A 16,889-nucleotide genomic window follows, 5' to 3' on the forward strand; every position below is an offset into this window, starting at 1 on the left:
ATATAATGTGTGCGTGTGAAATCATTAAGACTGACTATAGTAGACTCAAACTTGAAGTCAATAATAAAAAGGTGTTAATAATAATAATATGCCTTTAAAATCCCCAAATTCACAGGTCAAAGAAAAAAATAAAAATGGAAATTAGCAATGTTTTTAATTGCATAATAATGAAAATACAACATATCAATATTTGTGGGATGCAATTAAGGAATTCACAGAAATGTATAGCCTTATGTGTATATATTAGCAAAACAATAATTAGATATTGCTTTTATCATTGTAAATTTATTATTTTGTTTTGTTTCTGTTTTCAGGAAACCAGTTTATTTTGTAGTTTAGCCAAAAAGTGTCCTTTTTGTCACTGAATTCACTTAACATTTATATTTTTTTCATACAGTGAATTTAAATTGCTGAAAAATCATGGACTGCATTTCTGGTTGGATTTCAGGTGAGATGTGCTTAATTAAGGCCAGAACTCTTCTGCAAAATTTGATTTTTCTAATACTTGATTTTTTAAAAATACAGGTAAGGTGCTACATATATATCTGCTGATATATTTCTGCATATTTCACATCTATTCCTTTAGTGTGGCAAATCATGTTTTCCTTTACTTTAGCATTGATGATTTGGAGTATCTGGTACTAGGTGAGAAATAATTCTGTAACTGAGTTTTGTACTCACCATATATGATCATTCCTCATCTATAATGTGCCCCAAATGCAGCTTCATTTTCCAGATACCCTGATGCAGAATAAAGTATTTCATCATGGATCACAGCTTAATGTGCAGTATGTTTTCAAATGAATGTGATGTTTGAATTTGGCCTGCATACAGTTTTAATACTATGTCAATCTTGAAATTGGCATGACTACTTACTGTTAAATTATTTTCTCTGGCCTGTGGTACATCAGTGTGAAAACCTTGCGTATACTGTTCATCTGAACCAAAAACTGTAGATTCCAAAAGTTTCCCTAATAATTTGTTTTCTTCTGTCATTTGGATTATTCTAAAAGGGGACAAATCCTATCTTAGAAAAACCCTGGTATCTACTATTACTCTATTACCTCAAACTAATAGGCTCAGTGGGCAGTAGTGTATTTTGTTAAGATTTTGGGGCTGGGGATTTGGCTCAGTGGTGTTCCACCGCCTGCCTTGCAAGCACAAGGACCCGAGTTCAATCCCTGGTACCAAAAAAGATTTTTGGCCATTACATTTGTACTGAATACTTGCATATAAGCAAAATAAAAGTCTGAGTAGAGAACTCAAGTTAAGCACAGGTACCACTACTAACTCTAGGAAATCCTGTTAAACAGCATAATAAATAAATAGCATGTTAAAGTTTTTGGTTGGAACATACTCATTCTTGATGCAAGTGTTCGCTCATTTATCTGTAATCTCTGCGAGTCAGCTGAGTGCTCTTGAGGTAGCCAAGACTTGTTCTACTGGCAACCTAACCTAGAAGGTTAGGCTTTAGGGAGTCATATTTCCAAGAGTGACTACATCCAAATCTGAAACAAATGAGACAGTTCACCTTATTATATTCACATTTGAACTCCACTGGAGTCAACAAGGAAGTGTCCTCCTCTTCTATGCAAAGAATAAAATCTTCAGGTAATGTTTCAGGTGGTATCTGAGATAAATGGTCATCATAAGCATGTAGAGTCCATCATTTCTCTAATTCATATGTTTCTCTGGTTTCTGGAAGCATTAAATGATTCACCATATTGCCACAATCCACACAGAGACCGTCATCAGTGTCCTTCCCTTCAATCTTAACATGAAGCTCCCTTTGTTTGTTTGTTTGTTTGTTTGTTTGTTTTTTGAGACAGGGTCTCACTATGTAGTTGAGACTGACCTGGAACTCACTATGTAGCCCAGGCTGGTCTCGAACTCACAGCGATCCTCCTGCCTCAGCCTCCCGAGTGCTGGGATTACAGCTGTGTACCACCACGCCCAGATTAGACGCTCACTATTACATTTCAGGTATTTGTACATTTTCACAATGTAGTAGGCCATGGCATGTAAGTGCCAGGTGGAAGTTCCATTGCTAATCACAAAATAATCAGTGTATCTCATTCTGGAGGAACCTTGATCACACAAATGTCTCTTGCATTTTCTTGCCTCAGAAGTGAAACCAGCAAATCGATGTCAAACTTGGGACCAGTATGATCTGTGGCACCCGACTGTGGGTGCCCCTCACCACCTGCAGGAAGCCGTCTCAGCGCCAGCAGCTGAAGCCAAGGCAGGGCAGCCACCGTGGGCCCCACTCCCCCAAAGACAGCCCCGCACTACAGAAGCGACCCCCTCGCAGCACCACAGACCTACTCGGCCCCATACATTTATTATTAGTCATAGATGTTTACTCTTGTTCATAAATATCTTCTGAAAAGGTTTTTAAAGTATATGTGAAAATTTAACATGTAGATAGTATTCCTATATATCATATATGTGATCATACAAATGTTCATACTAAGAAAAAAAGACTAGAAGGGAAGCCGCGTCAATCGTGATTACTGAGCTACAGGACTGTACAAATGATTTCTATCGCTTTGGTTTGGGGAGACACAGGTCAAACTGCCTAAAATAAGGCAGACTATCTAAATGAGGTGAACTCGGACCCTAGATTGGAGGGACGTCTGTGTCAGCCAGAAGCCTGGGAGAGGCAAGGGGGGCTCAAGGCTTCACCACTGACCTATTATTAGTGCAGCCGTCACGGCACACAACGAAGTCACCCGGAAACATGACTGTCCTAGAAGGGAGAACAACTGAGACCCATGGGCAGACAGCGACTTTCTATTTCTGTCCCCTAATCCTGGGGAGGCCCCAGAGAAACCACAGACACACACATTCAGTATCTCTTTCTATCAAGGGACTTACCCTAGGCTTTGGCCTTTCCTCTCCACTATCCCAGAGCCTCCTGAAAATGTGCATTCCTCAAACCTTCAATGCCCAGATAAAAAAACATTCTACAAAGACATTCGCCAGGTGTCTTTTCTATGTTTTACTAACTTGGCCTACATAGTTGGTCACTGTGAAAAATGTGTGAAGTGAAAAAAAAAAAAAAAAAAAAACTTACAGACCATGTACCAATAGATTAGGTACAATACTCTACCTTCAGAGGAATGTGCAAGAAAAAAAAAAAAAAAAGCTTACAGGAAAACAGTAAGTCACATCATCCTCAGGCAATAACTGCTATTACATTTTGGGGTATTTCATTCAGCTTTCACCTCTGCGTGTGTTTGTGGATCCTGGAGTTTCACACATTTGGCTTCACCACACATTTTGTTGGGTCCTGACTGTTAGCTTATGTTTCTTTATAACTGCCAGGACTCTGTTGAGTTGCAGGTGCTGGCTTCCAACCAACCGGGCTTCTTTATAAAACAGAATGCTTTGCATTACACGGTTTTCCTTTTATTAAACAGAAAAACTCCTTGGCCATGCTTCCGTTTTAAAAAAACGTTTTAAAACTTTGCACCTTAGCCATTCCCTGTGCCCAACAGAGACTTGGTGATACCAAATGGTAGCACCTTCCTTGACTAACCTTGCCTGCCAAACTACACAGCAAACCCGGGTAACCTGCTCAGCAGCCTCTACCAGCTGTCAACAATGTTCCACCTTCCATGTGACCCTTCCAGCTGCCAGGGGGTGGGCAGAGGTTGGCGCAGTGGAAAAGTCTCCATGGTGTTGCAGCCTTATTCACTCTGCAGAGATCCTCTGAGCTCTTGCTCACCACCCGCTCTGGTCTGTGTGGAGGCTTCACGGGGCACAGATGACAACAGCTAACATAGAGTAAGCACTTTGGCAGGGCCCCTGCACTGACCTAGTGCTTTACACATACTGCCACCCTGTGTGAGCAGTGCAAGAGGCAGGACGATCTCAGGATTAACTGCGTGATCTTCAGAGGCATCACTGGCTGAGTTCAAACCTGATCATTTACAAGTTAGAGAGAGACTCCTGCATGTGAATCCTTAGCTGAACAGACTGGTTTAGTGTTTTTCCGGCTGCAGGGAACAGGGACACACCAAAATGATCTCTGTTTCCAAGGCTTATTAGAAGGATCACTTGTTATAAGAACCACTACTCACTAGCAGATGAGCCAGTCTCTGTGCCTTGATTTTCTCACAGTGAGAATCCCTGCCTCACTGTGTTGCTGGAAGGATTAGGAGAGTGATGTGCACAAAGTGCTTAGATGAGGAGGGGTGCACAGCAGATTCTCAGTAACTGTCGTCTATCATCTCCATCCTTACTACAACCCTAAGTGGCAGAGGTCATTGTTAAGTGCTGATTTACGAACATGGAAACGAAGACACACCAACATTAAACACTTCCAAGCCCACAGAGTTTACAGGTGAGTAGGGGAGGGGGACCCAGAATGAGGAGTAGCAGAGTGGTGAGCATGTGAGAGCCTGGTGAGTCTGGTACTCTTTTGCGGCTTCCTTGGGCTCTCGTCACCATGATCAGAGGTATCTGCTCTAAGGGAGCCCTGTGAAATGGAAGGTAACAGAGAGATACGGCGTAGAGCCCTCCTCTTTTAAGGAGTCTGACTTTGAAACAGCTAGAGGGATAACTCAGAGAACATGAGAAGTAGTCTCCCTAGCCACCTTTGTTTCACAAATCCTCATAATCAACCTCATAAGCAGAGATAACCGCAGTGTGTTCTGCTTCCTGCATCCTGGAAAACACTAGCCAACAGCCCATTTGGTGGGGTCTTGCTATGGCTCGTGTCTAGATGTCTCCCCAAGCCTCATGCGATCCTATGTGGAGCTTTCCACATAGGCTGGATCTACAGTATGTGATGCTGGGATTAAGTGTGTGATGCCGGGATCTAGGGTGTGTGATTAGTAAATTGGTCCACTGATTGGTTTGGCATAGTTCTGGGTGTGGATAGTGGGAAGGGCCACCCTGGGTATGAGTGATACCTGCCCTAAGGGCGAGTAGCCTGGATAGAATGTAAGGGACAGAAACAAGACTGCTGCTCATTGCTTGCTGCTGCCACTGCTGGCTGCCTTCTGCCTGCCCTGCTTTGCCATGGACCGTTCCTCCTCTGTGGTGCCCCTCTGCCATGCCACCTTGCCTTAGGGCCACCAACGTGAATGGAAACCTCTACAAACTGTGAGCTACAATAACTCTCCTCCTTTAACTTGGGGCATTGGGTATTTTGTCTCAGCAATGAGAAAAATAACTAAGACAGACCTTCATTCTGTGCAAGGTCATCCAGCAGCGCTTGAGCCACCTTGCCTAGAACATGACTACTAACTTTGACTCCTAGTTCAAGCAGACAGAATCTGGCCCCCATCCCAACAAATGAAGGCTGGGTGGAGAAGAGAAACCTCAAGAAAATCATTTCCCATCATCCACAATGAATTCACAATTTAACTCTTTTCTTAGACACCCAATTGTTGGGAACCATCATTCATTCTTTTTAAAATATGCATATTTCCAAATAAATGACACAACTTTCTGCAAATGGGTGTTGTAATACCGTCAGATAAGATTTCAAAAGGATCTGACTCTTATCCCAAAAATCATTCTTTAGCAATGAAGCAGAGGCTTAGAGTTTTAACCCAAAGACAGTTTTTATAAACAATGAGCAGGCCATTCTGCAAGTGTTTCTGCTGGGGATAATTCCTACATATAAGTTGGAAGCAAATGTAAACCAAAACCATGCCAAGGGATTTGGAAACTGTCCTAGTCTCTACCCCCAAGCTCTTTTCCTTTCTTGAGATGTGAGTTCCCAAACATCCTGCTGCTCAGGAACCTTGGTAGCCACAGGAAAAGGGCAATGATGTTATATACACAGAGAAGTTTGACTTGTGAGATATGATTTGACTGACCATAAGGCAGCTTTCAGAGATCTTCCCACCCCTTTCTTAAAGACCAACACAGGGGTAGGAGCAAACTATTGATTAAATAGCTCAGCTGTCCTACCTAGGGACCTTCATGACATTCCCACCTCCTTGCTTTGACTCTTGAGATGGGAGTAGAAGTGCAGTCGGTCACTTGGGAAGGCAGTTTTAGGTGTCAGTGCAGAATTCAGCAGTGCACAACTCCTTTTCTTCTAGCACTAGAACCGGCACCATGTGAGACAGCAGCTGCTCCCTCAGCCCAGGGTCACAAGTAACTACAATGCTCACAGCTTATTGCCAACTCACAATGGACACTGACTGTTAGCAGGAAATAAACTGTGGCTGTTTGAGCTGCTGAGCTTTATGAATTACCTATCACTGTGGCACAACCTTGACCAAAAATTTGACCGATAAAATGATTTTCTACAAGAGCATTCAAACATGAGGAAACTGAAGTCCTTAGCAGGGCAAGAGAGCTGTCTAAAGCCAGTCAAGACTGGAAATAGAGCAGGGACATTTAAGATGCTTTTAGGCTGAGGGAGGTCATTACAGCCCTCTCCCTACCCTGGCAAGACTGCAGTTTCTACAGAAGTAAAGACAGCATTAAAGGATGCCTCTAAGTGACCATCTTGTTCTAAGGAACCTAAGAAAATGCCAAAGCATGCTTCATTAAAACCAAACCCACTAAGGTGGAACGCAAGCTCTTCCTGTGCACTGTTGACAATCGAAACAAAGCTCTTCGAAGTTTGGGAAGTTATCACAGTAAACCTGATACATTTGTGGGAGAAACAGATTTATTCTATCTGCAGTTTAGGAGGAGACAATCAACTAATGTCCTGGTTTGAATTAAGGAATCAAAGTGAAAGATGAATGCCTACAAAAACAGTATGAGCGAAAGTTGACAAAGAACACAACCAAAGTAGATTTTTTAAAATCCCAGGACCTCAAGGAATACCATGTGAGAAAAATGCTCCATGACTGATTACCAAGCATTTCAAGATTTCCTTGATCCTGCACTTACTTCCCTTTCTTTTCATGGAAGACAGATCTCTGAACACTATAGCACAGTCTCAGCTCAACTGCCTCTGGGTACCACTGCGACCCCAGAAGGTGTTAATTCTGAATTCTCAGCAGCAGATAGATGATGTTCAAGAGACCAATGCCTGCTCCCTACCCAAATGAGTACTAGGGAGCCATTTCTATTCTTTACCCAAATGAGTAATAGGAAGCCATTTTCTTTTTTTTCTTTTTTCAGTTTTCGGAGACAGGGTCTCACTATGTAGTTCAGGCTGCGCTGGAACTCACAATATAGCCCAGGCTGGTCACAAACTTGCAGTGATCCTCCTGCCTCAGCCTCCCAAGTGCTGGGATTACAGGCGTGCACCACCACACCTGGCTAGGGAGCCATTTTTTATTCTTTCTCCCTTTCTGTTAGAAGCACACCTTATCACTAAAATCTAACCAGCAAATAACATCTACAGCAAAGCCTGAACTTGCAATGCATAGTACGGGCTTCCAAAATATTCTGTCAACCCAGTCCTGAACAACAGGAATAGCTGACTGATATGTATTTATTGAATTAAAATAGTTTAAAATCATCGTTTCTTGCCTACCTCAAGCAGGTGCCTGTGTGCCTTAGAACCGATATTATCCAGATGGCAAAATGTCAATTAGAACATTTGGGCTTCACCATTGTGGCCATAAGCCCCAGCATAACCTGAACGTGTAAATCCATGAATGCTGGGTAGTATCTGGATTCTCCTTTAGGAAACTACTTCTCTCTTCAGTAGATTCATTTTGGTGGCTTTCACCCACAGCCTTATTAGAGGAGTTTTACGAGTGATGAACAACTGTACTGTATCTATCGACATGAGCCATTGGGATATTCAGGGATAAATACACCCCGTGGACAATAAGGCCCAGCAGAGAGGTGGGAAGACTAACCCCGCCCAACAGCCTCTACAGGAAGCTAAGGCCAAGTTTGTCTTTATACAATATCGATAAAGCCTGGGTAACACCAGCAAGTGGTGAGCAAACTGGGTCCTTGCTCTGCTGTCTGGTACACAAAATCCACATTTTTTTCCTCTTCCCTTTGTTTGTTTTCAATTTCTCAAGGAACTAAGCCTGGAAAACACACCCACTCCCTAAGCCTCTGCCGCATCAGGCAATTACAGGCAGTCTCTGCTGGAGAACACAAAGCAAGTGGGTGAAGCTCTGATGACTACTGGATACTTTCAATCCTTTACTCTAAACGCCACACAGCACTTAATCCCGCAGAATTTCCAAGCAGATAGAAATTACTCCTCTTGTACCTCCTTCCTTCTTCCCTCTTGCTCCCCCATCTCTTTCTTTCATGGAGAAACACCATATAATTTGGACCCCAGACAAGCAGGCATCGCCACTGCCCACAGAGGCAGGAATGCAGACACAGCTAAGTATCAGGGGTGGGACTGTTAAACACAGACTCCCTTTCACAGCAGCCCCACGTTCCTCAGAGCCAGTGCCTCCTTCCTCTGTTCCAAAAGCCGTGTTCAGAGTACATAGAAGGTAGCCTTCCACCCTGCAGGAACCCGGGCTTCCTGATGGAAATGGAGAGGAAGGCCGTCCAACACAACCATTTCGGACCTGAGGAAAACGAGGCTCTCAGTAGGGCAGAGACTTGTCTGGGTCACACAAAAACTAGAACCGGCACCTTCTGGCACTGAGGTCATTGCTTCCTTTGTTTACTTCCAGCTAAGTAGGCCCCTCAGCAGCAGTCTCCCCACATCCCAGCAGGGACTGTCACTGTCAGAATGGGGAAAGGGCAGGGAAATTCCTGCCCACTGGAATTCCTGTCTCAAAGGAGGTGATGCTTTCTCTTCTAGATTGACTATTTTCCGTCATGTCAACTGATAGCAGTAGTAAAGGTCAAAGATTATAGCCAGGCTACCTGGTTCTGATCACTGTGTGATTTGGACAAACAACATGACCTTCTAGGCGTCCATGTTCTTATCTGTAAAATGCAGGTTCACTTTCAGGATGCAATGAGTTAATATGCACACAGCGTTTAGAACCACTCCTGTCACATAGTAAGCTCTTGTCATGATCTACAAGACGGTAGTCTTGGATCATCTTTGCTGCCCAGCACTTGACTACGGGCAATGGTGTACATCTGGTCACCCACTGCAGCTACAGCACACAGAGGATGTGCCATAAACTGGTCAAATGAATGAAGTGTCCCAGGCACTGCCCACAGCAGGGCCTTCATTGTGCGTTTCAATAATTTGCAGGCTCACTGGAGGGGGGATTACTTGCTAGGGTGGTTAGTGAGTGTATTCATATTTGCATGCCAGCCTTTCCTCTTGCTGCTGCCTTTAAAAGATTAGTCAGAGCCCAGCTTTCAGTTTCCAAAGCATTATACACACAATGGCTTGCGACTTAATCTCTGTTGCTTGATGACCATGACCCCCACAGTGCACTATGGGGCTGATTTGGAACTATTGAGTTCCACTTTTTGTTTGTTTGTTGTCTGTTGTTTTTTGTATTTTTTTGGTTTTTTTGTTTGTTTGTTTGTTTTTTGAGACAGAGTCTCGCCATGTAACCCAGGTTGGCCTCAAACTCACAGTGATCCACCTGCCTCAGCTTCCTGAGTGCTGGAATTATAGGCATGCACCACCACGTCTAGCATGCAACTATTGATTGACATTTTCTTGGCTTGATCCAAGCTTTGAAAGACAAAGTTCCAACACCATGGTGCTTAGCATTCATTTCTCTTGGTGAATAAAAACTTTTTTTGTAGTAATAAGGATTGAACGCGTGCTAGGCAAATGCTCTGCCACTGAACTGTATCCCCAGCCCCAATTAAAACATCTTAGTAACAAGAGTCAACTGTATATTACATAACCTTGAATCAAAGATCCACGTGCATTGGGGCTGGGGATTTAGCTCAGCGATTCGGTGGCCTGCCTTGCAAGTGCAAGGATCAGAGTTCAATCCCCGGTACCAAAAAAAAAAAAAAAGAAAAAAAAATTCACATGCAGGAACTCTGCAAAGGAATTAAGTGCTGAGGTAAAAGAAAATGCTACATAAGGGGCAGATCTTGAAGCCTTGGAACATCAGGACACACTCAGAATTAACATAGAAAATGTCTACGGCTTTGCAAATGCAAAGCATTTCATAAAGAACAAAACATATTAGTCACCACAAAAGCGCACAAGAGGGAGGAAAGAAGGTATGGGCAGATGCCCGAAGCAAGCCAGCAGGCCATGGCAGGGACTTGGCCTCAAATGGTAGAAGCTTTTTTAGTGGCTCAAAAGCTCCAAAAACAGAATTTCTTCTTTCCAAGCCCTGCCAAGTACATGCACACTTGTCAGAAGAGAAATTTGGATTCTCCAAAGTAGACAAGATGGGGAAAGCGCCCCTTCTTAGGAGTGCTGAGCTACAACCAGAGGGCACAGAACAGATCCTTAAACACTCCTTGCCTCTCCCTCCACCCCTTAGACAGGAGGTCCCAGGCATTTTGGGCCTGCAGACCTTGATTCCCTGACTCACACACTCCAATCTTCCTTTTGTTCTTTGGGATCTTTGGTTCCTGTTTCCAGGATCCGAGATGGACTAGAATTCCCCAGAGACCATCTATTGCTGCTCCTACAAAGAATTCTGGGTGCCCTAACCGTCCCAGAAGACTACAGATCAGGTGCTATAGGCTGGGCACACCTGGTTCTCACACCTGGCTCTCACACCTGGGCACTCCTGCCTTTGTTCACTTTGTTCTGAGTCTAATTCTGTTGTCTGGAAATTGAAAACCATCATCTCTAATTCCAGAACTGTTTCACACTTTAACAATGTTCATAAAGCCAACAAGTAGGACTTGCTACAGTTTGAGTATTTTTGTTGTCCAGAATGTATGTGTGGGAACTTGATCCTCAAAGTCATATATTCGTGGAATTTGGAAATGGAGGTGACTCAGTCACGGGGGTTCAGTCCTCTTGATGAGTAAAGCCATTCACTGATTACAGAATTAATGGATTTGTGGGTTTGCAGGTATTATGGTTTGGATTTTAACTGTTCTTCAGAGGCATAGATGTTACGATCTTATTCCCAGTCTGTGGTGCTATTGGAAGATAACAGAACTTTTATGAGGTGAGGCCCAGTGGAAGGAAGTTAGATCATTTGGGAGCACGCCCTTGAAAGGGATATTGGGACCTCTGCACCTTCCTCTGTTTCTCTCTCTCTGCTTCCCAGCCACCCTGAGGTGACTTTCCTGCATCACACACTAACCACCACGATGCTCCATCTCCTCACAGGCTCAAAGGCAACAAGGCCATGGAATGACACTTCTGAAACTGTGAGCCAAAATAAAGCTTTCCTCCTTTTGAGATGATTCTCTCAGGTATCTTGTCACAGTGATGGAAAGCTGACTAACATAATGGGTTATCGAGGAAGTGGATTAGTTATCATGAGAGCGGGTCTATTATAGAACATCTCTCACGAACCCCAGATATAGCTCCTTGATATTAGACTTCCCAGCCTCCAGAACAATAACAAATTACAGTTTTAGGTGTTCAGCTATAGCAAGAAAAAACAGATTACAATGGCTTCATTAATTATCTTTTCCTTGTAAACTAATGATAGAGAAAAGACGGGGCAAAATTCTTCAATAGCGTCTCACTGCACATTAGGATAAAATCCCGAATCCTTACCCAGCCAGCCAAGGAGGCTCCGCATGGTCTGAGTGTGGTCTATTGTCTAGTTCCTCTCTACACCCTCTTGGGCTCTGGCCTCACCAAGCTGGGCTTTCATTACTTCACACACCCAGGTCCTTCCATTTTTGGGCTTCAAACATGCCACTCCCTGCGTCTGGCATGGTTTCACTCTCTTGTGCACCCCAAGTCCTAGGTGAAAAGGCTCAGTCCTGGAAAGGCATCTCCAGACTCTCCTAATGCTCTGACTTCTATCTCCTGACTTGTGTTATCTCCCCTTAAAGCACTCACAACTTGTAATTATGTGTCTCGTCGTATGTTTACACTCACCCCTACTCTGGACTGAATGCGTCTGTCCCCGGAAGGTCACATGTCGAGGTTCTAATCTCCACTGGGATGGTGTTTGGAAGTGATTAGGGTTAGATGCAGCCTTGGTGAGGAGACTACTGTTCTTGTAAGAAGAGACTTGTGAGACTTCTCTTGCTCTCTCTCTCTGCCACATAAGGACATGGCAAGAAAGTGCTAGCTGCAAGCCAGGAAGAGAACACCTATCACTGGGTGATCCTGCTATCCTAACCTCATTCTTCCAGCCTCCAGAACTGTAGGAAATGAGTGTTGGTGGTTGAGGCCACCCAGCCTATGTTCATTTTGTTGTAGAGACTGACTCCAATAGCCTGGTAATTCCATTTGGCCTGAGGCTGGGTCTGTTTTATTCATTTCTGTATCTGAAAGTGTTCAGTAAATGCCTGGTTCCAGGAAGACCTTCTGATAATCTTTGTTCAATTCATGTTGACGGATTGAATCCCCAAAGAGCCAGGATGAACCAGGAGGTACCAACAGATTTCTAAAAGTCTTCAACACCAGGCTGGGAAGCCAGCAAAGCACTTCACCTCCTGGGAAAGGAAGAAATTATCACCTCTTTATTAGAAATACTAAAGCAACTACAACCCACTCAGTTGAGAATTTGTTTCTCTGGGCCCACAAGTTCCACTGACATAGGCTTCTGGGAAGCCTATCAGATCTCAAGAAAAGGAGAAAGCAAATGGGGTGAAAAAAGAAGAAGAAGAAGAAGAAAGAAGAAAGAAGAAAGAAGAAAGAAGAAAGAAGAAGAAAGACGAAGAAGACGAAGAAGAAGAAGAGGAAGAAGAGGAAGAAGAGGAAGAAGAGGAAGAGGAAGAGGAGGAAGAAGAAGAGGAGGAGGAGGAACAGGAACAGGAACAGGAGGAAGAGGAAGAGGAGGAGGAAGAAGAAGAAGAAGAAAGATGAATAAGAAATTTAAAAACGGGATGTACTTAGAACAGGCCTCCCTTTTCCTCTCCCGCCTTTATTTTTGTGGTATGGGGGATTGAACCCATGGCCTCACACTGGAAGCACTCTACTACTGAGTTCCATCCCTAACCCTTTTAATTAATTATTAATTATATCTTGAGACACTGTCTTGCTAAGTTACCCAGGCTGGCCTTGAACTTGCAATGTCCCTTCTTCAGTCACGCAAATAGCTGAGATTACATGTATGGACCACCATGCCCAACCAGGCCACTGTACTTTCAATGGAACACTCTCTTAAACTGGAAACTCTGGGCCTGTTTCATGTGCTCCCGAATATCTGCCTGGGTTAAGGGATGCTTTACTGCACCCAGGCCGACAATCTCAGTACACGCAGATGACATTTATCACAAGACAAACACAATCCACTGCAATAGTCAACATCAGAATCAGGGCACTAATTATTTTTTAATATCTGAATTAGGCCAAACAGTCTAAGCAGTGGTTGAACTTTAAAAGCTATCTGAGCAGCAGGAGAAAGGGGCCCTACTTTCATTACACAGGCAGGTCAGGGCCCTAGGTTTAGAAGAATGGCTCTCCAGAGAGCAGTGTCACACCTGTGGTAAAGACAGAAGGTGGGTGTGGTGAGGTGGGGGGCAGGCAGAGAGGGAGGAGCACTCAGGGCCCAGAGGTTAAGAAGAAGGGCTCACTTCACCTCCTGGGCACCGCACTTTCTCCTTGGGCTAGTTACTTAACCTCGCAGAACCTCAGCAGTCTCTTCTCCAAAATGGAGAAAATGATAGCTACTGCCTATTTATCATTGTTGAGGTTGTTGGGAAGATTAAATGATCTGAAAAAAGCAAGCAAAACAGAAAGCAAACAAAGTTAAAAAACAAAAACAAAAACAAAAAAACCCTAAAGCCCTTGCTAGCACACAGTAAGCCTGTGAATACTCTGTAGTGTCCCCTAGATCAGAAACACGAATCCTCAAACCAATCCTTCCAGATAGGGAACACTGTCCCCATTGAACAGACCCAAAACTGAAGCTTCTGAATACGTTAGCCAAGTCACAAAAATAAGAAACAGCTCAAGACCACACTGGAACCAATGCAGCCATCACAACTATTACCATGAATTACTGGTTATTGAAAGATAGGTGGTACGCCAAGCCTTCACATAGGTTAACTCATCAAGTACTCAAAACACCCTGTAAAGAAAGGATTATTTTACAAAGGAGGACACAGGGTTGCAATAGCCAAAGGTCTTGGTCATGTTCACATGGTAAGGAACAAAGTAGGAGTGTGATGCGGACTGACTCTAAACCCCAAGGATTCTTCCATGTAAAAGTCTTGCCAGCTGGTATTTGTTGTAGATCTCATATCTCCGCTTGAAATCATCAGCATGACTTATTATGTGTTAAATGTCAAGGGCCTTATTAAATGGAGCCAGAAATGGTGGTCATCTAAAAGAAGGGACTCACTGTTCTGTGTTATGAGTTAGGAGATCTCCAAAGAAAAACCCAGTTTTTTTCCAGGAGGTTTGGTCTTGACATTACAAACAGCAGTCTGGGAATGTGTTAAAATAAAGCACAGGAAGTTCTCAATGATTAGAACTTTAATCTTTTGGGAAGTAAAGTGACAGAAACATTCTTCCAAGTAAGAATTCTGCTCACCTCTCTCCCACCTGAAAGGAGTTCTTTCAGCAGTATGGAACTGCCTACCCAGTTGTGTGTGGCTCGGATAATGTCCACTGGGCCCCAGTTATTGACACTAACTTATGTGGTAGCAACGATACCACAGATGGACAAAGGACATCAACTTTTGGAAACAAACACATAACAGGTACATGTCACATTTTATGAATCTACACCCCCAGCACCACAAACACACACACACACCCTTCCCAAAAGCTGGTGCTCATTTAGCGATTACCTGGGCCCTTGACCCAGTTATTAGTCCTTTAAATGATAGTTTGCTACAAGTCAGAGGAAAATGACTCCTCAGCATAACAAATTCCAGAGTAACTTATTGATTTTCATGAAGCATAACAAAAAATTGCCTTTTAGCTCTAAATAAGCACATCCTATGTCCAGCGACTCCATCAAAGGACCAAGGTAAGATCTTTGCAGAGTGACAGCATTGCCAGGTGACTCCATGAATCCAGAGGCTGGGAGGAGGGCAAAGGGGAAGGTCCTGGGCAGCTTGCCTTGGCCAACTCTGTGTAGTAATCTCTGCCCACAGCTTGGTGTGTAGCAGTTCCAGAAAAAACTCACACTTCTTTTTTAAAAATTTCACCAAGGAAGTCAACAAACTTTTGCTTTGAAAAGCTTTTGGTTTGTTCTGTTTTTTTGAGACAGGGTCTCACTATATAGTCTGAGCTGGCCTTGAACTCACTATGTAGCCCAGGCTGGCCTTGAACTCTCAATGATCCTCCTCCTGCCTCAGCCTCTCCCTCTACAGTCCTAGAATTCCTGGTGTGCACCACTGTGCCTGGTGTGTTTGTGGTTTTTTCTTTGTTTTTGTTTTTGTTTTGTTTTGTTTTGTTTTTGGTACTGGGGATGGAACTCAGGACTTCGCACTTGCGAGGCAGGCACAGCACCACTGAGCTAAATCCAATGGCAGCAACCACTCACTCACCTCTTACCACAAAATTCAAATCTGGAAGAATCACTTGCCCTCAACGAGCATCTGATGCACCAAAGAGGAAGTTTCCTAGAAACAAGTTGAGATCTCGTGGGTGGCTGAAAGGAGGCTCTTGCACTATGGGTAACAACTGCCAATGACAGAGCACCTGCCATGTGCGGCACCCCTGACAGGTGTGTGAGGCACAGTATCTCTCTGAACTATGTCAGCCTCAGGAAAGTCATGCTTTCATCCACATCTTATAAGTAGGAAAACGGGATCTCAGAGAGGTCAAGTAACTTGCCCATGATCACATATAAGAGAAGTGGCAGAATCAGAATTTGGGCCCAGGTTTAATGGGCTCCAAAGCTTGAGGCTTTTTTCTCCATTCCATAAAAATGAAATCTACTCTTCTTGTCACTCCTCTCTTCTACCTCTGGGCTGTGGGTTTTAAATCTTCTGAAGATAGTCAGTAGATGCCTGTCCCTTGTCTGTCTGCCTGGATTCCAGTCACCTGCCCCTGGCCTCTACCTCTAGGTGAGAACAGGCAGTCCACATCCATGGTCCAGCTACTCTTCTTGACCCTGACAAGTAAATCTTAAACAGGGAGCTTCGGGGGAGACAGATATGACTCTCAGGTGCGCACACCTCTGGCTTCACTTTCAAAGACAAAGGCACAGGAGTCATCCAGACAGGATTTACTGATTTCCCAAGACTTTACTTTAGTAAATACCAACAATCCAGGCATTTCCCAGGGTGTAGAACCAACAGTTCATCGTGATCTGCCATTCTGTATATTTTTCACAACACGCCAAGACACTGCTGCACGGTGAGACTTTCTGCATATGATGAGTCGACCCCACCAAGCATTGTCTCATTTACTTATTTTGTAGCTAGTGAATACCAAGGGAAGTCCTCTCCCGACCTCAGGATGAAGCAGCATCCTGGAAGCAACCAGTTTACAAGCTGGACTGCAGGAGGGCCAAGCACCGCCCTCCCGCCTTGCCTTTGGGGTCCGGTTCCTAACCCCAGTGGCATGCTGGAATCACACGGGATGCGTTTCAGTACCGAGCCTGGGGCCCACCCTGGAGATTCCGAGGTACTTTAGGTAACGGCCTGGGCATCTGGGTTTTAGGTATCCCAGGTGACCGTAAACTGCAGGCGGAACTGAGACTCCAGCCTTAGGCCACCGTGGGACCAAAGGTTCCGCTACAGCCGACCCACAAGGCTCCCAACTTTGAAACTTTCGCGGCATACCTCAGTCTCCCGGGTTTTTCCGCTTCGTCCACCCGGAGCAGCCCCGCTTTCCGACCTCTCGCAGATCAGGCCTCCCCGCCCTGCTTGCTCTCGGGACGCGCACCCCAGAAAGCGTCCGCCCAGCGCAAACCCCCAGAACTTACTCGGCCCTGGGCTTGCAGGACCCGCGGCATCTGGAAGCCAGAGCATGAGCCAGGCGAGCCAGGAAGCGCGCGGGC

At 44.4% G+C, this 16,889-nt stretch overlaps 1 pseudogene; it reads right to left on the reverse strand.

Annotated features, from left to right (window-relative positions):
• The window catches only part of LOC104865047, a 31,672-nt pseudogene extending 14,812 nt beyond the window's left edge, over window positions 1–16,860 (reverse strand).
• Between the last annotated feature and the right edge of the window lie 29 nt (window positions 16,861–16,889).

Source organism: Fukomys damarensis, unplaced genomic scaffold, assembly GCF_012274545.1.
Source record: "Fukomys damarensis isolate Sample0158 unplaced genomic scaffold, DMR_v1.0_HiC HiC_scaffold_4, whole genome shotgun sequence".
Taxonomy (NCBI): Eukaryota; Metazoa; Chordata; class Mammalia; order Rodentia; family Bathyergidae; genus Fukomys; species Fukomys damarensis.